Source organism: Pristis pectinata, chromosome 26 (assembly GCF_009764475.1).
Source record: "Pristis pectinata isolate sPriPec2 chromosome 26, sPriPec2.1.pri, whole genome shotgun sequence".
Lineage (NCBI taxonomy): Eukaryota > Metazoa > Chordata > Chondrichthyes > Rhinopristiformes > Pristidae > Pristis > Pristis pectinata.
In genome coordinates, this window is record NC_067430.1 from 31,309,847 (window position 1) to 31,334,675 (window position 24,829).

At 42.3% G+C, this 24,829-nt stretch overlaps 1 protein-coding gene and 1 pseudogene across 1 annotated transcript in view; one reads left to right on the plus strand and one right to left on the minus strand.

Moving 5' to 3' along the window:
- The window catches only part of LOC127583277 (uncharacterized), a 136,942-nt gene that overhangs the window by 60,364 nt on the left and 51,749 nt on the right, over positions 1-24,829 (plus strand). The window lies entirely within an intron of this gene.
- Positions 1-24,829, minus strand: part of LOC127583248 (gamma-aminobutyric acid receptor subunit delta-like) — a 55,998-nt pseudogene that overhangs the window by 21,679 nt on the left and 9,490 nt on the right.

A 24,829-nucleotide genomic window follows, 5' to 3' on the forward strand; every position in this document is an offset into this window, starting at 1 on the left:
CACAACTGTATAAGGCATTAGTGAGACCATATTTAGAGTAGTGTGAATAATTCTGGTCCCCTTATTTAAGGAAAGACATTATTTTATTGGAGGTGGTTCAGAGGAGGTTCATTAGAATGGTCCTGGGTATGGAAGGTTGTCCTTTGAGAAAAGATTAAATAGGTTGGAAGTCTACTCATTGGAGTTTAGAAGAATTAGAGGCAATCTTATTGAAACACAAGTTCCTTAGAGGGCTAGATTGGGTAACTGCTTAGAGGATACTTCCTCTCATGGGAGCCAGAGAGCATGGTGTCAGTATAAGGGGGTGCCTATTTAAGACTGCAATGAGGAAGAATTTCTTCTCTCATTGGGCTGCGAGTCTTCAAGACACCTTTCAAAAGAGAGCTGTTGGGAGAGAGTCCTAGGGTATATTAAGTCTGAGATGGATAGATTTCTAATCAATGTGAATCAAGAGTCATGAGGAAAGAGTAGGAAAGTGGACTTGAATTTCAAATAAACCTTCTCCTTATTAATGATCCAGCTAAATTTCCATAGTGACATGAAATGATCTGGAAAAGTTGTTTCAACTTCTTGGCCAGTTTTTTGTATCTGGATCATTACAATGGACCTTCATGTTCTTTGGTGGTAGTACCAACTAAAAGAAAACAGTCACATCATTCTGAGTTGTCAAAATACAGCCTAACAAGAGAACATATGTAGAAGGTGCAAGCTGTTACACTCTATGTATGAGAGATAAAGGGCAATAAAATGTGAGCATCTCCTGCAAGCTAAAAAGCTGGTGTGAAGCTGGCCACTTCTCTTTGATGCTGAGCAAACTGTGTAAAAATATTGAATCCAATATCCAGCCCAGACTGACACCACAGTTAAAGTCAAGGAGGTGGTAGCTTTCCTGAGGGGTGGTAGCTTTACTCTGCTTCATTTGTGAATCAGTGGGGCTTCAGCACTTGGTTAAGCTGTACTTCTGGTGTGGATCCCTGTGGTTTCAGGTTTAATCACTGATAAACCCATGCAGTGAAGATGCCCCCAATAAAGGCTTATTCACTATGAATTATGGCAAAAATCTTTGTTGCAAAAATTTTGTCAAATTTTGACAATGGCATCAATAAAAAATATTGATTTTCTTATTAAATAATCTCCAGTCTGAGAGATTGAAAATTTAAAAAAGCAGAGAATAAATTTACACATCATAAACCTTTGAATAAGCCTGTTCCTCCAACTTCTTGCGGATTTCCTTGCCTGTTGGGGATATTGACCATTTCTTGACGCTTGGTTGCCAAGAATTCCTACCTGTTTTATTCTATATTAAGTAATACTGTTTACAGTAATGAAAAGATGAATATGTTTCAAGGTGAACAGTGTCACAGGGGAGGTCAATCACATTCCAGACAATCCTTCTACTGTAGTTTCTACAGCTGTCAAATGTCAGAAAGATTAGAGCCCCCTAGCAGTGAGTTAGCAAGCAACTGTGAAATTTCCTCAGGCTAGAGATACACTGTGCAAACCACGTTAACCCAAACTGTGCAAACCACATACACCCAAATTGTACAGATTGGCTCCAATTTCAATATTAGCTGCAGTTTTATCTTTGATCAGAAGTCAATGTTCTTTTTCTGCAATTTTACATTATAGCCCTCTATTACACTATGTTAGTACTTATTTAAGCAATAGAGTGTTTAACTTTTTTTCAGAATCCTTATTCCTGCAGAGTAAATTTGATTCAACATTGATTTTGAATGAAAAGAGTTAAATACTGAATTATGTCAATCAATGATAAAAGGGATAATGGAGATATTTTTAATTTATTTTTTCACAGCATTTATTGCTCCTGAACCAAGGAGGCAGTTAATATTCAACAACATTGCTGGAACTGGAATCACATAGCGGGCAGACTCAGCAGGATGGTAAAGTTGCTCCCCTGAAAGACACTGATGAACAAAATGGATTTTACAACAATTTGGTAGTTTCATACTCACTGGGACTAGCTGTTTTTCGGATACCAGCTTTTATTAAAAGATGGACACATAAACTCACTAAAAATGGTAAATGCACCAGTCCTCTAAGGATAAGCAGTGATGGCCGGTGCACCATATATCAGCGGCATGTGGTGACACCCACTCTAATTAAATAATAATCTGCCGGAGCGACTGCAGGGGAATTAAACGAATAACAGCAATTGACATTATACAATAGCAACCATTGGATGTAATAATAAGTATTCTTTTCAGTCAACATGCATCCAGGGATCTTCTTCAGTGTATTAGTAGATTACAGCAAAATGAGCAAAGGCTAAATACAGACAGATTTAAAATACGTCACATAATATGCAGCACCTTTAATGTAGTAAAAATATTCCAAGGTACTTTGTAGGAGTGTTATCCAACAAATGGGAAGATGATCAAAAGCTTGGTCAAAGAGATAGGTTATCAATAAACTTCCTCAATATGTGGAGGAAAAGAGGTGGAGAACCTGAGAGGACTTCCAGTGTTCAGGGGCCAGGCAGCAGAGGCACAAATCAGGGTGAGTGTTGGAGAGGCACAGAGATCATGGAGGCTTGTGGGGCGGGAGAAGGTGGAGAGATAGGGAGGGGTGAGTCCACACTGGTGTTTGAAGACCATCAAGAAAATTTTAAAATGAGCTCTGGCTAACCAGGTAATGGTGCAGGTCAATAAGCACAGGGTTTGGAGGCATGTAGGTCAGTATGGTGTATTATGTTTTATATGTAAACAAATCAGAGAATCATAGAGTTACACAGCATGCAAACAGGCCCTTCGGCCCTACTCATCCTTGCAAGCCAAAGTGCCTGTCCAAAATGCCTCTTAAACATTTTAATTGTGCCTGCCTCTACCACTTCCTCTGGCAGCTTATACCCACCACCCTCTGTGTGAAAAAACTGAGTTTTATGTCGCCTTTAAATCTTTCCTCTCTCACCTCAAACTTATGTCCTCTAGTTTTAGACTCCCCTACCCTAGGGGAAAAAAAACTGTAACCATCCCCTTTATCTATGCCCCTCATGATTTTATAAACCTCTATAAGGTCACCCCTTAGCCTCATTCACTCCAGGGAAAACAGCCTATCCAGTTTCTCCTCATAATGCAATCCAATTTTGTACCCAACTAGCTAGCTCACCCTGGATCCCTTGTGATCTCACCTTCTAGACTATTCTACAATGCACAGCCATGTCAAAAGCCTCGTCCTCATCAATCCTCTTGGTCACCTTTTCAAAACACTCAATTAAATTTCTAAGACACAATCTCCCATGCACAAAGTCATGCTGACTATCCCTAAGCAATCTTTATCTTTCTAAGTGCAGATAGATCCTGTCTCTCAGAATCCCATCCAGTAACTTACCAACCACTAATGTTAGGCTAACCAGGTGGTAATTCCCTGGCTTGTCCTTGCAGCCCTTGTTAAATAAAGGCACAACGTTAGGCTTTTTCCAGTTTTCCAGCCCCTCAACCATGACTAAGTAAGATACAAAAATCTCTGCCAAGGTCCCAGCAATTTCTTCCCTTGCTTTCCACAATGCCCTAGGATACACCAGGTCAGACCCCAGGGATTTATCCATCTTTATTTACTTCAAGACTGTAAATACCTCCTCTTTCATAATGTCGATATGTCTCAGACATCACTGTTTTCTTCCCTGAATTTCTTACCTTCCTTGACCTTCTCCACAGTAAATGAGAAAGTGTTCATTTAAGACCTTGTCCACCTCCCATGGCTCCACACACAAACAACCACAGTGATCCTTATTCTTTCTCTAGTTACCCATTTGCTGCTAATGTACTTATAGAATCTCACGTGGTTAACAATGACCCCATCAGGTGTAGGACATGAGCATCATGTGATGGAGCTCCTTGCTGTCAGAACAGAGTAAATACCCTTGACTGAAGCCCCTGTATCTGGCAATAGTTGTTCTACGTGGAACTTGCCAAGAATCTTGCAGTATCCAAGATCTGCCTTTGCATCAATGACCTGCCCAGGAGCTGAGCAGAACTGTGTGAGCTCAGACATGGCCAGCAACATTTTGGATTACTTCATGGTTATATAAAGTAGCATGAGAGAGACCAGTCAGGACTGTCCTGGTACAGTCAAACCCAGAGGCAACAAGGGTGTGGGTCAGGGGCTCAGACAAGAACCAAATATGCTGAACTTACTGAGCTGGAAATAGATAGCTTTAGTGATGGCATAGTTATAAGGTACAAAACTAAACTCAGGGTAAATATGGAGACAGAAGAGACTGCAGAATAGGCAGTGTAGTTCAGGTGGATTTTCCTATCATATGTTTTCCCTAAAGTTTTAAATCTGCATCTCATAGTCCTTGTAATATCAGCTAACGGGAACAGGTCAGAAGAATTTGTTACCAAATTTGATTTAGATTAACTCCTCAACCTGACACAAGATGACAAAAACTTGACATTATTTCCCATACAATGCTTCACTTAGAAATTAGTTCACATGGTCCTGCGGGCTTTCAGTGTTGGTCACTCCCTGGACAACCACCATATGGCTCCACTGAGGCTTGCCTTCAATTCTTCAGGCCCCCCCAGCCCAAGGACTCCATTCTGATCACCAACACAACCACCTGCCGTCACCCCAAGCCTTTCTGCCATCACTCAGACCTAGCCTCAATCCCAGGAAACGTATTTTGTGTTTGAATCATACTGTCAAAACCTCTTGTATCATATTTAGCCTTAAGCAAAAAACTAACTGCTGGAGGAACTCAGCGGTTCAGACAGCATCTGTGGAGGGAAATGGACAGTCTATGTTTCGGGTCGAGACCCTTCATCCAGATCCTGAGCTCCTACAGCATTTTTGCTCCAGATTCCAGCAATCTGCAGTCTCTGCTGTCTCCGTATTTACCCGAGTTTAGTTTTGTACCTTATAACTATGCCATCACTAAGACTATCTATTTCCAGCTCAGTAAGATTAGCATATACAGTCCTTGTTCGAGCCCCTGACCCATATCCTTGTTACCTCTGGGCTTGACTGTTCCAGCACAGTCCTGACTGGTCTCCCTCATTCTACTTTCTATAACCATGAGGTAATCCAAAACGTTGCTGGCCATGTCCGAACTCACACAGCTTTGCTCAGCAGTGGTTGTGAGAATGAACAAATAAATTGCAAAAGGAAATTGGACTGGTGCGTGTTGGATGTAAAGCTGAAGGGCTTAGATAAAGCGGGAGAAGGGACTGACTGGATTGTTCTGCAGACAAGTGGCTAGAGTCAATGTGCTAAATGGCCACTTTCTGTGTTATAATGACCCTATGACCTGTAATGTGCTGCCTGAAAGCAGGATAGAAATAAATACATTCAAAGTACATTTCCGAAGGGAATTTAGTATATATTTAGAATGAATGAAATACAGAGGGTATTTAGAAAGAGCAGAGAGGCAGGACCAATTACACTGCTCTTTGAAAAATGACATAGTAAATAGTTTCTCTCTAAGATTCCATGATATCATTGGCAAAGAGTGTATGTGCAGGAGGCACAGAAAGAGTTAATTATAAACATAGCTATCTGATGGATTTTTTTAAATAGACAGTTTACAAAATAACAAAAATAGCGTTTATAGATCTTTTTACATACATGTATTCTGCACATTCCCACCCTAAACTCAGAAAGCTACAACAGAAACGTTAGAGCATTTCACAATGTCTGATACAATGCACAAGCATTGAAGATAGTGGTACAAGTCCAAATGAAATTATTAAACCAAAATAAAAAAGGAAAAAGAATACATATAAATATAAAGCACTCTCTTTATATTACAGATACATAATTCTGATAATTACTGGTTGAATATTTACGTAGAAGAAATCTCACTAACATTGCAACCGTCAAAAATTATTAATTCACTATGGTTTACTTTGGGTGCCTGTTGGAATATTCTACAGCACTAGCATTTCGTATGACTATATGTTTAAAACTCCGTCATTGTGAGGACATGCAATATTATGCACCACAGTAATGGTAACTGTTAATGCCAAACTTCCAAGTGGCTAACACGAGGGGACATAATTTTAAGGTGATTGGAGGAATGTCAGGGGTAAGTTTTTTTACACAGAGAGTAGTGGGTACATGGAATGCACTGCCAGCAGAGGTTGTGGGGACAGATACATTGGGGACATTTAAGAGTCTCTTAGATAGACACATGAATGACAGAGAAATGGGGGGCTACGTGGGAGGGAAGGGTTAGATAGATCTTAGAGCAGGATAAAATGTCGGCACAACATTGTGGGCCGAAGGGCCTGTACTGTGCTGTAATGTTCTGTGTTCTATGTTTCCATACATTTATAGCTATTGTACTTAAGTCAACAATGAAATTTTGCCTTCCCACAGTGAAACCCTACACACCAGTGGGAGGACCTCAGATTGTAAAACTTTACAGAGAAATGTGCCATAACATGTTGCATTGCATCTGCTCCCTTCAAGAGTTCAGCAGCCTATCCCTCTCTCATAATGGGTCACCCAGGAAGACATTGGCCTTCAATACTTACCCTTATAGTTTAATAATTTTATAGAATCATAGAATCCCACAGTGTGGAAACAGGTCCTTCGTCCCACCAAGTCCACGCTGACCATTTACTCTAATCCGACACCAATCCCACTTTATTCTCCCCATTTTCCCATCAACCACCCCCAGACTCTGTTACTCACTTACACACTACGGCAAGTTACAGTGGCCAATTAACCTACCAACTCACACATCTTTGAGATGTGGGAAGAAACTACAGTACCAGGAATGTTCAGTGAGAATGTGCAACCTCCACACAGACAGCGCTGGACAGTAGGACTGAAGCCAGCTCACAGGAGCTGTGAGGTAGTAGCTCTACTAACTGTGCCACTGTGCTGCCCATACATTTGACATTATAATCTTTTAAAATGTTCATTTTATTTTTCCAGACCGAGATACATTTAGCAATATTTTCAATTATATTGTGAGAGTTCATTGTTTATTAATTTGGTTTATACCTTTTTAAAAGTTAGGTCCCTTTTAGAACTGGCAGATAAATCATTACAGACTCAAATTCACCAAAATTGATACATTTTAATGAAATTTCAATAAAACCTGCTTTGGAAGAAGCAATAATTGACAATTAATTAATTAGTTGTTGATGAATAATTGTTAGGAAGTGATATCCTAGCCAGAACATCTTTTATTCACAATCACCAACATAGAAAACAGACCAAGTAGCTATTCAGAGATGTAACCAAAACCAATCAGGAATAAATCAATGGCTTAATGAAACACTTAAGGAGCAATGGAAGAACAAACTTCACCCAATTTACAATATCCTACAGTCAAGATTCACCTTATAGGCAAAGGAGGCCAAGGTTTGGTGAAAGAGGAGAGGTGAGAGAACAGTAGAAGGGAGAAGGTTAAAGAGGATCTTAAAAGAGAGTGAGTAGGAATGATAGAGGGGCTTCATTGGGTACGGGAGATACACTGGTGACCCTGTCAACAGAAGCCGTGCAAGTTAACTTCAACAACTCTGAAATCCTCTAGAGAGAGAGGAACAGCCTCTAGAGAGAGAGAAGATAAACCAATACCTAAACAGCGAGTCGGAGGTCATCGGACGATGAAAGTAGAGACGAGGAAGAGCAAAGCAGGTAAATTATATGAAAAGATGAGAATCCTGTCTAACCTTGTGTCCATTAAGGAACCATAAAAATATTGTGAATTATGCAGTGGAGTTCCCTTGTCCATGGAAAACAAGTGTCTAGAAATTGGAATTCATCCTCAAGGGTTGTAATCTCTGGATTACTCCCAGTGTCACACACGACTGAGGGTAGGAATAGGAGGACTGGAGAGATGAATACGTGGCTGAGGAGCTGGAGCAGGGAGGGAGGGATCAGATTCTTGGACCATTGGGAGCTCTTCTGGTGAACTGCACAAGAGGGATGGGTTGTACTTGAACTGGAGGGAGACCTTTAAATATCGTGAAGAAGGGTCCTGACCCAAAACATTGACTGCCTGCTTTTCTCCACGGATGCTGCCTGGCCTGCTGAGTTCCTCCAGCATCATAGTGTTTTTCATCTAGATTCCAGCATCCCTGCAGCCCTTTGTTCTTTTAATATCCTGGCAGGGAGATTTGCTAGAGTGATTTGGGAGGGTTTAAGTAAATCTGGCAGGGGGTGGGACCCAAAGTAGTAGTGTGGCAGGTGAGAAAGTTAGAGTAAACATAGAAATTAAAGCAAGCAAATCCAGTAGGCAGGACAGGCAGGGGCAGGACAGAGAGTGAGGAAGGTCTGATAGGCTGAAATGCATTTAACACAAGAAGCCTGCCGGGTAAGCTCAGGGCATGGATAGGTACATGGGATTGTGACATTATAATTATTACAGAAACATGGTTGAGCAATGGGCAGGACTGGCATTTTTGATTAGGGAGCACATCACAGCAGTACTTAGAGAGGATATTCCTGTGGGAACATACAGTGAGGCTATATGGGTAGAACATTAAAATAAGAAGGGGGTGATCACTTTGATGGGATTGTATTATTGGCCCTGCAATAGCAGACAGGAATTAGAAGAGCAAATACGTAGTGCGATTACAGATAGCTGGAGGAATAATGGGGTTGTAATATTAGGCAATTTTAACTTCCCAAATATTGACAGGGACAGACATAGTACTAAGGGATTACATGGAGCAGAATTTGTTAAGTGTATCCAGGAAAATTTTCTTGAGCAATATGTAGACAGTCCCACTAGAGAGGAGGCAACAGTCGACCACCTCTTGTGAAATGAAGCTAGGCAAGCGGTTGATAGGTCAGTGGGTGACCATAATTCTATTAGTTTGAAAATAATTATGGAAGAATATAGGACTGGCTCATAAGTTGAAGTCCTAAATTGGAGCAAGGCAAATTTTAATGGCACGAGACAGGAACAAGAGGCTGTTTGGCAAGTGGGAGGCTTTTAAGAGTGAGATAGGGGGAGTTCAGGACCAGTACATTCCTATTAGAGCGAAGGGCAAAGCTGGCAAGATTAAGAAACCTTGGTTGACGCTGGATATTGAGGCTCTAGTTAGGAAAAAGAATGAGGAATATGTCGGGTATAGGCAGCTGGAAACAAGCAAATCCCTGGAGGAGTACAAGGGATGCAGGAGGACACTTAAAAAAGAAAATCCTGAGATTCTATATTAAGAGGAAAAGAGTAACCAGGAAGAGGACATATCTCCTTAAAAATCAGTGTGGTTGTCTCTGTATGGAGCCATGGGAGATGGCAAGGTCTTAAATGAATAGTTCTCACTCGTATTTACTGTGGAGAAAGGTCATGGAAGCTAAGGAATTCAGGGAAGAGAACAGCAATGTCTGAAGCATAATCAATAGTATGAAACGGGGAGGTGTTAGCAGTCTTGAGGCATATCAAGGTGGACAAGTCGGCATGGCCTGACCAGATGTATCCTAGGATGTTGTGGGAAGCAAGGGAAGAAAACGCAAGGGCACTGGCAGAGATCTTCGTATCATCCATAGCCTTAGGTGAGGTACCGGAAGACTGCAGAGTGGTTAATGTTGAGCCTTTATTTAAGAAGAGCTGCAAGGACGTACCAGAGAACTACGAGACGGTGAGCCTAACATCAATGGTGGGAAAGTTAGTGGAGGATTCCGAGGGACATGCATTTGCAAAGGCAAAGACTGATTAGGGATAGTCAGCATAGCTGAGTCAAGAAATTAACTGAGTTTTTTGAAGAGGTGGCCAAGAGGATTGGCAAGGGCAGGACGATAGATGTTGTCTACATGTAGGGCTTTTGACAGGGTCCCACATGGTAAAATGGTCCAGAAGGTGAAATCACATGGGATCCAGGGTGAACTAGACAATTGGATACAAAATCAGCTTGGTGGAAGCAGAGGGTTGTTTTTCAGATTGGAGGCCTGTTACCAGTGGTGTGCTGCAGGGATCAGTGCTGGGTCCCTGTTATTTGTTATATATATTAATGATTTGGATGAGAATGTAGGTGGCATGATTAATAAGTTTACGTATGACACCAAAATTGGTGGTGTGGTGGACAATGAGAAGCTTGTCTAAGGTCACAACAGGATAATATAGATCAACTGGGAAAGTGGGCAAAGGAATGATAAATGGAATTTAATTCAGACAAGTGCAACATCTTGGGAAGTTAAACCAGGGAAGAACTTGCACAGTAAATGTCAGGGCCCTGGGGAATATTCTGGAACACAGACCCAAGGGTACACATACTTGGTTCCCTGAAAGTGATGACACAGGCAGATAGGGTGGTGAAGAAGGCCTATGGACGTTGGTGAGACCACACCTGGAATATTGTGTGCACTTCTGGTCACCATACTATAGGAACGATGTGATTATGCTCAAGGGTGCAGGAAAGTTTCACAAAGATGTTGCTGGGACTGGAGGGATTGGATTATGAGGAGAGACTGGATAGGCTGGGACTGTTTTCCCTGGAGTGAATGAGGCTGGGGTGACCTTGTAGAGATTTATAAAATCATGAAGGGCACAGATAAGGTGACTAGTCAGGGAGTCTAAAACTGGAGGGCGTGGGTTTAAGGTGAGAGGGGAAAGATTTAAAGGGGACCTGAGGCACAAGTTTTTCACACAGAGGGTGGTGGGTGTATGTAACAAGCTTCCAGGGGAAGTGGTAGCGGCTAGTACAATGACAACATTTAAAAGACAGCAAGATAATGGATGGGAAAGGTTTAGAGTGACATGGGTCAAATGCAGGCAAATGGGACTAGCTCAGGAAGACACCTTGGTCGGCATGGACTAGTTGGGCTGAATGGCCTATTTCTGTGCTGTATAACTATGACATTTTTTTAGAAGAGTAAACAGGTCTTGTGTGTACTGTCAACACCCAATTGCATGACCTACAAGTAAAATCATGAAATTAAGGAAAAGCCTAGTTTTATAGTTATTAGGGTGATTTTCACTCTGTAGCATGGAGCAAAGCATTTCACAGCTAATCATATCATTGTCACACCGATGGCTGTAAAACAAGTCAGTTCACAGAGAACACTCTCTGCGATAGCCACAGTAAGACATAAAGATCTAAGAGGTGAGTGGAGGATGAGGATAGAGAAAGGGAGAACATCATTTTCTTGTGTTTCTGGGCACTGCCCACTCAAAAAACCAGCCTGACGGGACCCCAATCTGCACCGTGAGGTGCAGACTCAAGACGCATCGCAGCATCTAGCACGGAGGTACATAATGTCGAGATGCTGGGATCATTGCCAACAATGTTTGTGGACAAATGTGAAGCAGGGATAAATGAGCCTGACAGAGGTTACGGGCAAAACATCAATATTCCAGTGAGGGAGTGTTAATGTCTCTTTACCGACTGCAGCAGGGTTTGCTCCTTCACTTACTGTGTGTGAAAAATGCAGGTAGTAGGTCATACCTGTAACAGCCATTTTCTGTTGTTAATGTGTGAATGGTTGCAGTACAGTAGATGATGTCATTAGATGTGTATCTAACATCTAGGTGAGTTGTGCCTGGGTATGCAAAGCCAATTCCCTGATGGTTGTTAATCTAACATGTGAAGTGGTGCTTACATTCAGTCCTGCAAAACGAGTCCAATTTCTTTGCTGATGCAAATAAAGATAACTGTGAGTACACATGATCTCTAATGGCTTCGTTCACATGGTTCGGAAAACATACTGAACTGACACTGAGAATTGTTGTGCCCGTTTTGTGGGACAAGGAGAACTGTGTAACTCTCAGACCATGCCTGAAGGATACTCCACCCAATATTGGCATGGGCCATTTTTCAGGTATCCCTGTGGAGGTATGGGTGTCTGCAGCACACCCTATTCATATGGGTAAGACCCAGAGCCCAATTTTGGTCTTAGTTCTGATCCATTATCAGTGCTAAGAATGGGCCTGAAGGAATTTTGACTGCTTTATGTAACTAGAATTGTTACAGAAAGCAAAAATGCCATTTGAAAACTGTTATAGGCAAAGGACGCAGCCTTTGCAATAGTAGACCGATGAAATCAGATGTGTTAATTATCATTTGATTTAATGACTGAAACTACTTTTGTCCTTGAGTTTTGATTAATGTTCCGAGGATATGGGGTGGGCGTGGAGTGTGGAGCTCTGATCATTAACTGTAGCCATAGTTTGAAGAGACAACAATTAATGATTTCGCTGCAAGGCTAAGGAGATAACGGTTGAAAACGGAGAATTAATTTCTGAGTATGAGGAAGACACATTTGGGGCTCAACTGGGCTGCTTAATGATTGTTTCATTAACCCTGAGCAGTCGGTTAGATGCGGCATGGTTTGTTTAAACGTTAACCCTCGAGTGTTTAAAATAAAAATATTCAGAGTGCCGACTCCATGGCGAAATTTCAGCACACACCCGTTCGCCAATGTCCTGTGCTGAATTTTGATTATAAAATAATAAAACCTAAATCTGGGTTACCCTGAGAACAAAACTACGCAGTGGGATATAATGGTGACCCCTTTTCCAGCTTAAACGTGTACAGTATGTTTAAAAATATCTCCATTAGAAAGTAATAGATCTGCAGGAAAGAGATTACACAGAGAAGCGTTTGGAAGACGAAAATGGGTCAAGTGTAATGCGGAAGAGTTAACAAATGTTTGTAAATTGTAGAAGGGAAACTCAGCTGAAAAAATCCGGCGTTTCCTCCGATGTTTGACAAGGCTCACATCAGAGAGTCAGGACGTACCCAGACCCAACACCTTCAGATAAAGGAATGTGGGGCTGTGCGCGCGAATGCGCGCCGGCTAATGTACAATAAAGCTATTTAATCCTGCACATGTACAATGAGCTGCCAAAACAATATTTCTTTAATTTATCTACCGGCACATTTCTCTTGCGCTGTCAACTGGCGAATGAATTCCTTGTCCTTTCACTTGAAAAAGTTACGCGTTTCAGTCAATGATTGGGAAGGGACCGACCTTGTTTGGGAAGATGAGAACATCGAATACAATTATGCCTTACCTTACAAACTTACTGTGCTGCTGGTAAAATAGAAGCAGAGATGTGACCATGAAACTGGTAAACTCCATGTTAGTTCCCTGAAGTTGGGGGCTGCTGCTGGGTTTAACACGCACCCTGTCTGGGCAGGACAGCCGTCACCGGGGTACTGAAGAACTGCCGCCGTTCCATTTTGCAGCCGAGATTCTCCTCAGCTCAGGTCGCTGGGGGTAACACGGTTATCAGAAAACGTAATCAGAAGCTAGCGCTCCTTTGCTCTGCTCACACCCGCAAGCTGCTCGCACTGAAAGCAGCAGCAGCTCCTCCCAGTCCGTGCAACGTTTAACGCTGCACTCCCCAGGTCCGGAGCAACAGTCCCCGCTGAGAGAGAGCAGCACCTTCCACCACCACCTCATTCCCCCACCAAATCAATGGACATCCCCTAACACTTGGGACGTTTCCCGTTTTCTCTGGATTGAAACTTCTGTCAGTTCGGTCTACATCAAAGCTGCAATTCGCTCCCTTACACTTCAAAGCGATGAATAGAAAATTAATAAAAACGCACAGGCAGTCTTGCATTTCTGTAGAACCTTTCTCGGCCCCAGGATGTCCCAAGGCATCCCACAGCTTTCCCTGTTGCAACGTGGAAAACACAGCAGTCTATTTGTGCACAGCAAGCTCCCAGCATTGTGACAACGAAGAACGAGCTGCCAGAGGAAGAGGCTGAGGCAGGTACGATAGCAACAGTTAAAAGACATCTGGACAGGTACATGGATAGGGAAGGTTTAGAGGGACAAACACAGGCAAATGGGACTGGCTTAGATGTGCATCTTGGTCAGCATGGACGAGTTGAGCCGAAGGGCCTATCTCCATGCTGTATGTCTGACCAGATCACTGTTTCAGTGACATTGATTAAGGGGTGATTATTGGGGAGAGAGCAGGAAGAAAGTCCGCCGTTTTCTCGCTGGGATAATTTGACATTTACCTGAGAGCGGACTGGGCACTTCCAGCAGTGCAGCCCCTCCCTCCGCTCCGCGCTGCACCCCCTCCGCGCAGCACCCCCACCCGGCCGCACCCTCCGCGCTGCACCCCCTCCCTGCAGCACCCTCCGCGCAGCAACCCCTCCGCGCTGCACCCTCCCTGCAGCACCCCCTCCGCGCAGCACCCCCTCCGCGCTGCACCCCCTCCGCGCAGCACCCCCTCCGCGCAGCACCATCAGCTCACTTCAGGCTTGACGGTTGGCACAAACCTGCAGCAAGAGGTCTGAACCCACAACCGTCAGCTTCAGGGGCCAGAGTGTGCACAGCTGTGCCACAGCTGTCGGATGCCTTTGGTACAAATGAGATACAACAATAAGAGGAGTGCAATATCTCGGCAGTGTGTAGGGCCAGAGGAGATTGCAGGTCTGAGACCATGAGAGATGTGAAACCAACGATGAAAATTGTAAAACTAAGCCATTGATTTATCTGGAGCTAGAATCAGAGAGCACAGGAGTGATGGTTGAATGGAATGGTGCGGGGGGGGGGGGGGGTAAAAGGCCAGTCAGAAATGAGACCACACCTGGAATATGCATCCAGTTTTGGTCTTCATATTTAAGGAAGGATATATGGCATTGGAAGCAGTGCAGAGAAGGTTCACTAGGTTGATTCTTGGGTTGGCAAATGGAGATAGTGTGCAGGTTGGGTTTATGCTCATTGGAGTTTAGAAAAATAAGGTTCCATTGGACCTTTGGATATTGAAACATAAGATTCCCAAGGAGAATTGACAGGGTGGACACTGGGAGGATGATCCCCATAATGAGGCTACTCTGTGAGCTTCAAGCAAGCAAGGAATTTCATTGCACCCTAGTGTAAATGACAATACACTAAATCTAAATGTAATGATGCTATTTAGAACTAGGGGTCACAATTTAAATGAGGTTACCAGTTTAAGATCGAGATAAGGAGAGATTTCTCTTCTCAGAGAATTGTGGATCTTTGCAATTCTCTACTTTAGAGAGTTGTGGAGAAGGAGACTTTGAGTATATTCAGGGTGGAGATTAACAGATATTTGAACTTCAAGTGAGTCAAAGAGTCTGGGAAGAGTGTAGAGAAGTGATATTGAAGCCAAGACTGGATCAGCCATGATGTTATTGAATCACAGAGCAGGATTGATGGTCTAATTGTCCCTCCTACTCCTGTTTCTTATGTTATTTTCAATAATCCATTCTAGAATTATTAAAAGCACAAATGAGAGTTTCAGCTGCAAATACATCGAAGCAAGTGGCGTCAAAGTGTGGAAGTGTCGGTGGAGTTAATATCTCATTGCTGTTGTGGTTTACTTTGTTGTCAAACTAATTCACAATCTAAAACATTGGTCAATTAATAAACTTTTCCTATACGCCATTGGTCAGTCACAACAGATGTGATACTGTCAGAACATCAGAGGATTTAATTAGGGTGCAAAAGATCAGGGTTGGATACAACAGTCAAAGTTGGCTTCCCAAAATGGAAACAAATTCAACAGTAATTTTATCCATGCTTTGAGGTAGATATCTACCATTTTGTTCATAATCTGTGGCTTCTGCAATAAAATGCATGATCTAGAAATTCAGTAGCACCTTTATTTAGGCAGGGTGGGCTGCAGCCAAAACTGTGCAGTACAAGACTGATATTGGACCTTTCTCTGCATAGCCACATATGGTGGCATTAGCAAGGCCTTCGACAAGGTCCTGCATGGTAGTCTGGTCTGGAAGGTTAGGGCCCATGGAATCTAGAGAGAGCTAGTTAGGTGGATTCAAAATTGGCTCAGAGGGAGGAAGCAGAGGGTGGTAGAACAGAGGCCGGTGACTAATGGTGAGCTCCAGGAATTGGTGTTGGGACCCTTCTTATTTGTCACTTATAGTTGGATGCGAATCATTTATATTGATCAGTAAGTTTGTGGATGACATGAAATTAAGAGGACACGAAATTAAGTGTGTTGTTGATAGTGAAGAAGGTTATCGTAGGTTACAGCGGGATCTTGATCAGTTAGGGAAGTGGGCCGAGGAGTGGCAAATGGATTTTAATACAGATAAGTGTGAGGTGATGCATTTTGGAAAGTCAAACCAGCGTAGAGCTTATACTATGAATGGTAGGGCACAAGGGAGTGTAATGGACCAGAGGACCTATGAGTACAAGTGCATAGTTCTTTGAAAGCAGCATTGCAGGTGGGCAGGGTGGTGAAGACGGCATTTAGCAAGCTGACCTTCATCAGTCAGGGCATTGAGTATAGGAGTTGGGATATTATGTTGCAGTTATAAAAGTCATTGGTAAGGCCGCACCTGGAGTACCGTGTACGGTTTTGGTCATCCTATTATAGAAAGGATATAGCTAACCTGGAAAGAGCGCAGAGAAGATTTACAAGGATGTTGTCAGGACTAGAAGGCCTGAGTTATAGAGAGAGGTTGGGCAGGCTGGGTCTTTATTTGTTGGAACATAGGAGAATGAGGGGCGACCTTACAGAAATGTTTAAAATTATGAGAGGTATGGTAACAGTCTTTTCCCCAGGGTAGGGGAGTCCAACACTAGGGGGCATAGGTTTAGGGCGAGAAGGAAAAGACTTAAAAGGGACCTGAGTGGCAAATTTTCATGCATCGGGTGGTGAGTATATGGAACAAGCTGCCAGAGGAAGTGGTTGAGGCAGGTACAATAAAATCCTTTAAGAAGCACTTGGTTAGGTACGTGGAGGGGCGGAGCTTGGAAGGATATGGGCCAAATGCAGCATGGACTCGTTGGGCCGAAGGGCCTGTATCTGTGCTGTATTGCTCTATGACTCTGTCTAAAAGTTGAGGGGTCTGACAGGGTACTGCTACTGCCACAGCTGACCTCAGATAAGTGGGTCCAGTCAGGGATGGATTGTTGGGTAACCAGACAACGTAGAGCCACAGGATGACCCCAGGAGTCAGGACTGGATTGTTATCTGGAGTTGCAAGGGCTGGAAAAAATGTGCAAAGGATGTGAAACATTCACATGCATTTGTACTGTTTTACAACCATCTCACCCTGGGGATAGGCTTAAACAGCTATCAAAGGATTTTTGGAAGCCTTAAGGGCCTTGCCAATGACATCAGAGCTGGTTTTGGGGACACTGCCACTGGAAGATGTGTCCCAGGACAGTGTGGACCTACAGGGCAAGGAACAGCAAGCATGACTGCTTCAGCATCCCAAGAAGTTCTACATCATTCTGACAAAAATATCCCTCCTCTGTGAATGTGTAAAAGTCAAAGCTACCTTGTGTTCAGCATTCTTCTTGAAACATCACAGATTAAAACATGCAAATAATCCCAAGAACTACAAAATTTCAAGCAGATTTCTAAAGGAATCAGTCTACTTGAAGACTGATCCAGGTCTTTAGTATGTAGAATATCTTACTGAATCATTTTGGCTTTCATATATATATTTTAACTATTAAGTAAATGTTATGAAGGAGGTTATCCTGTTGACAGTGGTCTAGAAGTGTCTTGTCTCAAGATGCAAAAGAGTTAGCAGAGACCAGGCTGCATTAATTGATAGCTGACACAGGACAAAGATACATCTCAACTCATTAGAGACGCGGCCTATTTATGGAATTGGCACACAAGGAAACTTGGCAAAAGCCTGAGCTACAACACGTTCTTCTACTATAATCCTTCCTACTCCTAGAAAATAAAGTACAGTAATTCTAAGAATTGCCAATAATTCTGAAGTGCCTGTTGTTTGAGTGTCACATATGGAGGATTGTTTCCAACATTGCAACCAAATGCAAGCAGACATTTGTAACATGAGTCATGCTGGCAGCCATATTAAGAACACTATTTGTGCAATAATGTCACTAGAACAGTACAAAAAGGAGCAGAAGTAGGCCATTCAGCCCTCTGAGCCCATTCCAAAATCAGTAAGATATTGGCTGATCTTCTATCTACCTCAGTATTTTTTCCTGCACTGTCCTTGCATTTAGAAAGGCAAGGACTGATTAGGGATAGGTAGCATGGTTTTGTGCATGGGAAATCATATCCCATGAATTTGGTTGAGTTTTGTGAAGAGATGACTAAGATGATGCATGAGGGAAGTACGGTAGACATTGTCTACGTGGACCTTAGCAAGACCTTCAACAAGGTACCACATGGAAGGCTAGTCCGGAAATTTGGATCCAGGACGAGCCAGCCAATTGAATACAAAATTGGCTTGATGGTAGGAGACAGAGGGTTGTGGTAGAGGGTTGGCTTTCATGCTGGAAGCCTGTGACCAGCTGTATGCTGCAGGAATTGGTGCTGGGTCCACTGCTGTTTGCCATTTATATTAATGATTTGGATGAGAATGTAGGTGGCATGGTTAATAAGTTTGTGGATGACACTAAAATTAGTGGTATCGGACAGTGAATGAGGTAATCTAAGATTACAACGGGATCTTGATCAACTGGGCCAGTGGGCCGAGGAATGGCAGATGGAGTTTAATTCAGATAAACGTGGGGTGTTGCATTTAGCTAAGATAAACCAGGGCAGGACTTGCACAGTAAATGGTTGGCCCCTGGGGAGTGTTGTAGAACAGACACGCCTAGAGGTGCAGGTACACAGTTCCTTGAAAGTAGTGACACAGGTAGAAAGGGTGGCGAAGAAGGCGTTTGGATGCTTGCCTTTATCAGTCAGAATACTGAGTACAGGAGTTGGGATGTCATGTTAGAGCTGTACCTGATATTGGTATGGCCATATTTGGAGTACTGCATACAGTTTGGTCGTCCTGTTGTAGGATGGATGTCATTAAATTGGAGAGGGTACAGAAAAGATCTATGAGGACGTTACCAGGACTGGAAGACTTGGGTTATTAGGAGTGGCTGGTTAGACTAGAACCTTACTCCCTGGAGCGTAGGAGGCTGAGGGCTGACCTTATTTTGATTTATAAAATCATGAGGGGCATAGATAAGCTGAATAGCCAAAGTCTTTTCCCCATGGTAGTGGAGTTCATACCCAGAGGGCATAGGGTTAAAGCTAGAGGGAAAAGATTCAAAAGGGACCTGAGGGGTAAATTTTTCATAAGTTTTTCACACAGAGGGTGGTGGGTATATGGAACAAGCTGCCAGAGGAAGTGGTAGAGGCAGGTACAGTTACAACATTTAAAAGACATTTGGACAGTTACATGGATAGGAAAGGTTTAGAGGGATAAAGGCCAAACACAAGCAAATAGGACTACCTCAGTTAGGCAGCTTGTTTGGCACGGAGGAGTTGGGCCAAAGGACCTGATTCCGTTCTGTCTAGCTCTACGACTCAATGTCCATATCCCTTCATTTCCTTAAATGTTCAAAAATTACTGATCTCTATTTTGAATGAATACGATGACTTGTCCTGAACAATTCTCTGGGGGTACAGAATTCCAAAGGTTCACCACCCTCAGTGAAGAAACTTCTTCTCAGCTCAGTCCAAACAGCCTACATCTATTCTCAAACTCTGTCCCCTGGACCTAGGCTCCTTGGTCGGGGAAATATTCTCCTTGCATCTAGCTTCTGAAGCCCTTTAAAAATGATATCTCCTCTGTTTCTTCCAAATGCCAAAGAATAGAGTCTTATTCCTGTATTCAAATCCTACCTTAATAAAGGCTAACATACTATTTGTCATTTTAATTGCTTGCTGCACCTGTATGTTGGACTTCAGTGACTTATGTACAAGCACCCCATATCTCTTTGAACATTAAACACAGCTATTGTTTCTGCTTCAACCATGTCCCCTGGCAGTGGGTTCAAGGCACCAACCATTCTCTGTGTACAAAACACCTCATAAATCTCCTTTAAACTTTCACCTTAAACCTCTGCCCCCTAGTATTTGACATTTGCACCCTGGGAAAAAGACTAACTATCTACCCTATCAATGCCTCTCATATTTTTATATACTTCTATCATGTCCCCCCCTAAGCTTCTGGTGCTCTAGAGAAAACTATGCAAGTTTGTCCAACCTCTCCTTATAGTTAATACTCTCTAATCCAGGCAACATTTTGGTTAATGTCTTCTGCACCCTCTCCAACCTCCACATCCTTCTGTAATGCGGTGACCAGAATTGCACACAATACTCCAAATGCGGCCCAACCAAATTTTATACAGCTGCATTATGACTTGCCGACTTTTATACTCGACACCCTGATGGATGAAGGCAAATGTGCCGTACGCCTTCTTTACCACTACTTGTGTTGCTATTTTCAGGGAGCTATAAACTTGTACCCCAAGATCCCTCTGTACGTCAGTGCTTACAAGGGTTCTACCATTTGCTGTATACTTTCCTATTGCATTTGACCTCCCAAAGTGCAAAATATCACACTGTCTGGATTAAACTCCATCTACCATTTCTCTGCCCACATTTACAACTGGTCAATATCCTGCTGAATCCTTTGACAACCTTCCTCACTCTCCACAACTATGCCAATTTTGGTGTCATCTGAAAACTTACTAATCAGTCCACCTACGTTTTCATCCAAATCACTTAAATATATCACAAACAGAGGTCCCAGCACTGATCTTTGCAGAACACCACTGGTCACAGACCTCCAGTCAGAATAACACCCCAGCCACTGTCTTCTATGGCCAAGCCAATTTTGAATCCAATCTACTAAGTCACCATGGATCCCACGTGCCTTATTCTTCTGTATCAACCAGTGAGGGACCTTATCAAAAGCTTTACTAAAGTCCATGTATACAGATGCAGAACACTGCAGAAGCTTGAAATCTTGCACAAAAAAGAATGGTGGAAATACTCAGACTACATCTCTGAGGACAGGAAACTGAGTTCATGTTACAAGTGGATGATCTCACATCAGAACTGGTCAGTTCTGACACAAATAAGAAAGGGTAGTTATCTGATATTGGTAAATTTGTGGAAGATGAAATGCTATTCTTCGAGCTTACTTGGGTTTTGTTGGAACAGTGTAAGAGGTCAAAGATGGCACTTTGGGACTGGAATGGAGGAATAAATGATAGGTGACTGGAAGCTCAGCATTACCTTCACAGATTGAACAGAGGTGTTCCACAAAGCGTTCTCTGTTCTGCCATTCATTCTTCCAGTGAGGAGGAGACCACATCATGAGTACCAAATGAGTACATTAGATGGGAAGAAGTGAAAGTGAATTGCTGCTCCACCTGAAAGGACACTTTGGGTCTCTGGATGGTTGGAAGGGCAGGTGTTGCATCTCCTGTGGCTGTGTGTGGAAGTGCTGTGAGAAGTAGAATGATGTAGGAGATGGAAGAGCGAACAAGGAAATCATGAACTGAACTGTCCCTTTGGAATGCTGAAAGGGCAGGGGAAAGGAAGTCATGTCTTATGGTGGAATCTCTTTGAAGGCAGAAATTACAAAGAATGATCAGTTGAATGTGAAGCTGCTGGGATGGATAGTGAGTTCAAGGGAACGTTATCTTTGCTGTGGCTGGGAGCAAAAGAGTGAGATTAGAAGTGCGGGAAATAGAGAAGACAAGCTGGAGATCCTTGACAACCATGGTAGAGGGGAAGAATCACTGGGAATGCCAGCATTTATTGTCAATTCCTAATTTCCCCTGATTCGTACAGGTTATTAAGAATCAACTACATTAGTGGGTTAGGAATCACACAGTGGCCAAAATGAGTAAGAATGGCCTGCATGTCATCTTTTTACCACTGTTACTGTTGCATTGAAGCTCAATATAAGCTCATGGAACAGCACCTCATCTTCCATATTGCAGTCCTTGGGACTCAATATTGAAGTCAACTATTTCAGATAACTAGTCTTTGCTGTTTGTGTCAGAACTGTCCAGTTTTGATGCAAGATCACAACTAAATGATCTTGACTCAAATAATATATTATTAATATTAATATTGTTAAATAATATTAACTCGATTTTTCACTTTTCAGCTGCTGCCGGATCTGCTGAGTATTTCCAGTACTCTCTTTCCAGATTTCCAACAACTATTGTGGTCTGCAACTGCACCTCATGGTTCCAGCTTGTTCCTTGTTTCCCTCTCTCTCCCCAAACTGTCTTCACCCATCAGTTAACCATTATGTCACCTGGACGACATTGGTCTCCACCCCACCACAAACATATCCTTTGATTTCTGCACTCCTCCCTTTCTCTGCAATTTAAAACACACATGTTTCTCATTCCCTAGTTCTTATGAAGGATTATCATTCTTTTTCTCTCTGCTTAGATGCTGCCTAACTGCTGAGTGTTTCCAGCATTTCCTATTTTTGTTTCAGATCTCCAGCATCTGCTGTTTTCTTGATTTTCAATGGTTAACAGGGTTCAGCTTTGCCAAGGGATTAGGGTTTAGTGGATGAGAAAAATCCTTATAAATCATGCAAAGGATGGCTTCAATAGGAGCAGTAAATTTTCTAAAATGTTACTAAATAGAGTTAGAAAATGTGGTAAATCTGCTTCTTAGTTCAAAGGGACCCCATTTTATTGTAGACCCATCTAATTGGCAGGATAATGCAAGAGAACTCACCATGTTATTGTTAAATAAGAGTCAAGTGGTGCAAAGCATAATCTATAGGAAAAGCCACATAATTATTGCTAAAGTACCATAAGCACATGAGAATGTTGCATACTGTATCTTTGATATATACAGTTCTAAGCCAAATCATCATTATACATTTGAAAATCAGGGTGTTCTCAAGCTCATGAAGTATGAGAAAAATGTCAGCCACCTATAACCTTAAAACATACATATAATTGAATGAAACATTCATTAACTATATACTGAACGGGGTCTTGTCAAACCTTCACTGGTCCAAGCGTGATTCAAATCTTGAAGAAAATTTCAAGTCTTGTACCACATGGTTAGTATCCAATAAACAAACTACAGATGGACCCTTTTTAATTAAGGGCCACTTTATGTGTCATGAATTAGCCCATTTAGACCCAATTAGTAGAGCTCTAGGCAAAAACATAAATCCAAATTCAGTTTCTCCTACACTGCTAGTAATACAAGTAACAAAGAATTACTAAACAAAGGGTCCTGGAAATCTCAGTATCTCCCTCTCTCTCTGGTTGTTGCAGTTTGGTCAATCAAAATTTTCAGAATTAAAATGGGTAGGTCTTGTTTTTGGAAGAAGTATTAATGACCGCACAACTAGGATGGATACTTGGAAGTTGTGCACATATCAGCCAGTATCTAAGTTGCTGGGACTAAGTAAACTGGTCCTATTCCTAGACACAGTTTTTTTCCAAATATTTGCAATTGTTCTATGAATGTGAAATGGTGATTTCAACACATGGAAATGTAACAGTTTATATTCCTAGACTTTGCAGCTAAATTTTCCTTGGCTGTTACTAAGACAAGTCAAAAGCAGGAGTTACATTTGCTGCTGCTGCATGTCCATATTTTTGATTTTTTGAGTAAATTGTTTATAATCTATACTATCTCCCTGGAGTGGAGTCTACAGATACATAACAATAATTTAGTTACTGGATTTCATTATTATAATTAGTACTTCAGCTGATGGCTACATGGATGAATGATGTTGTTTATAGATTCCTCAAATGGTGTGCACCGATCTGACGATAATGGTAAATCTATGGTATATAGAACTCTTTTAAATACAACCTCTAGATATGGTTCTACCATTCCTTGGGCTTTAGAATATACCCCTGTTATGCTGTGGGAATAACCAATTCGTGAGAGTCATGCAAGTGCCACAAAGTCAGATCTGTGAGCTTGTGGTTGTACAAAGGAATACAACTGTATTAAAGATAAAATTTTGTGCTACTGCCAGTCTATGTCTTGGGTGGAGTAAAGAAAAGCAAACCTGGCAGAAACCTTTCACAATCATACATCATGAGCTTGAGAACGTACTGATTTACAGACGTATAATAACAATTCAGCTCAGAATAACCAGCAAAAAGCAGTCACAGTGACTTTTAACCAAAAGATATTATTAACATGCTGCCAGCCAGCATTCCACTTGGAATAGTTGGAAAGTGGGCAGGAAGACTTTCCAACCAAGGTGGAAACCAAGATGATGACTTCTGGAAACTCAGGAAGCCAAGGGTCACTGACCAGCATTGAATCGGGAAATCCAAGATGTCTAAACCTTCCATAAGATAGGCAATGATCACACAAGATCACAAGACAAAGGAGCAGAAGTAGGCCACTCGGTCCATCGAGTCTGCTCTGTTACCTTACCATGAGCTAAACTATTCCCATCTAGCCCCAATTCCCGGCCTTTTCCCCATATCCCTTGATACCTTGACTGATTAGATACCTATCAACCTCCTCCTTAAACACCCCCAATGATCGGGCCTCCACAGCCGTATGTGGCAACAAATTCCATAAATCCACGACCTCTGGCTGAAGAATTTTCTTCTCATTTCTGTTCTAAATGGATACCCTCTAATTCTAAGACTGTGCCCTCTAGTCCTGGACTCACCCACCAAGGGAAATAACTTAGCCACATCTACTCTGTCCAGTCCTTTCAACATTTGAAATGTTTCTATGAGGTCCCCTCTCATTCTTCTGTACTCTAATGAGTACGGTCCAAGAGCCGACGATTGCTCATCGTATGTAAGCCCTTTCATTCCAAGAATCATCCTCATAAATCTTCTCTGAACCTTCTCCAACATCAGTACATCCTTCCTAAGATAAGGGGGCCAAAACTGCATACAGTATTCCAAATGAGGTCTCACCAGTGCCCCATAGAGCCTCATCAACACATCCTTACTTTTATACGTTATACTGTACCTCTCGAAATGAATGCCAACCTAGCATTTGCTTTTCTTACCGCCGATCCAACCTGGTGGTTAACTTTTAGGGTATCCTGCAATGAGGACCCCCAAGTCCCTTTGCACTTCTGTACTTTGAATTTTCTCCCCATCTAGATAATAATCTGCCTGTTTATTTCTTCTTCCAAAGTGCACATTTCTCAGCATTATCTGGTAAGGAGATAACTAAAGAAATAGAACCATCATAGCACAG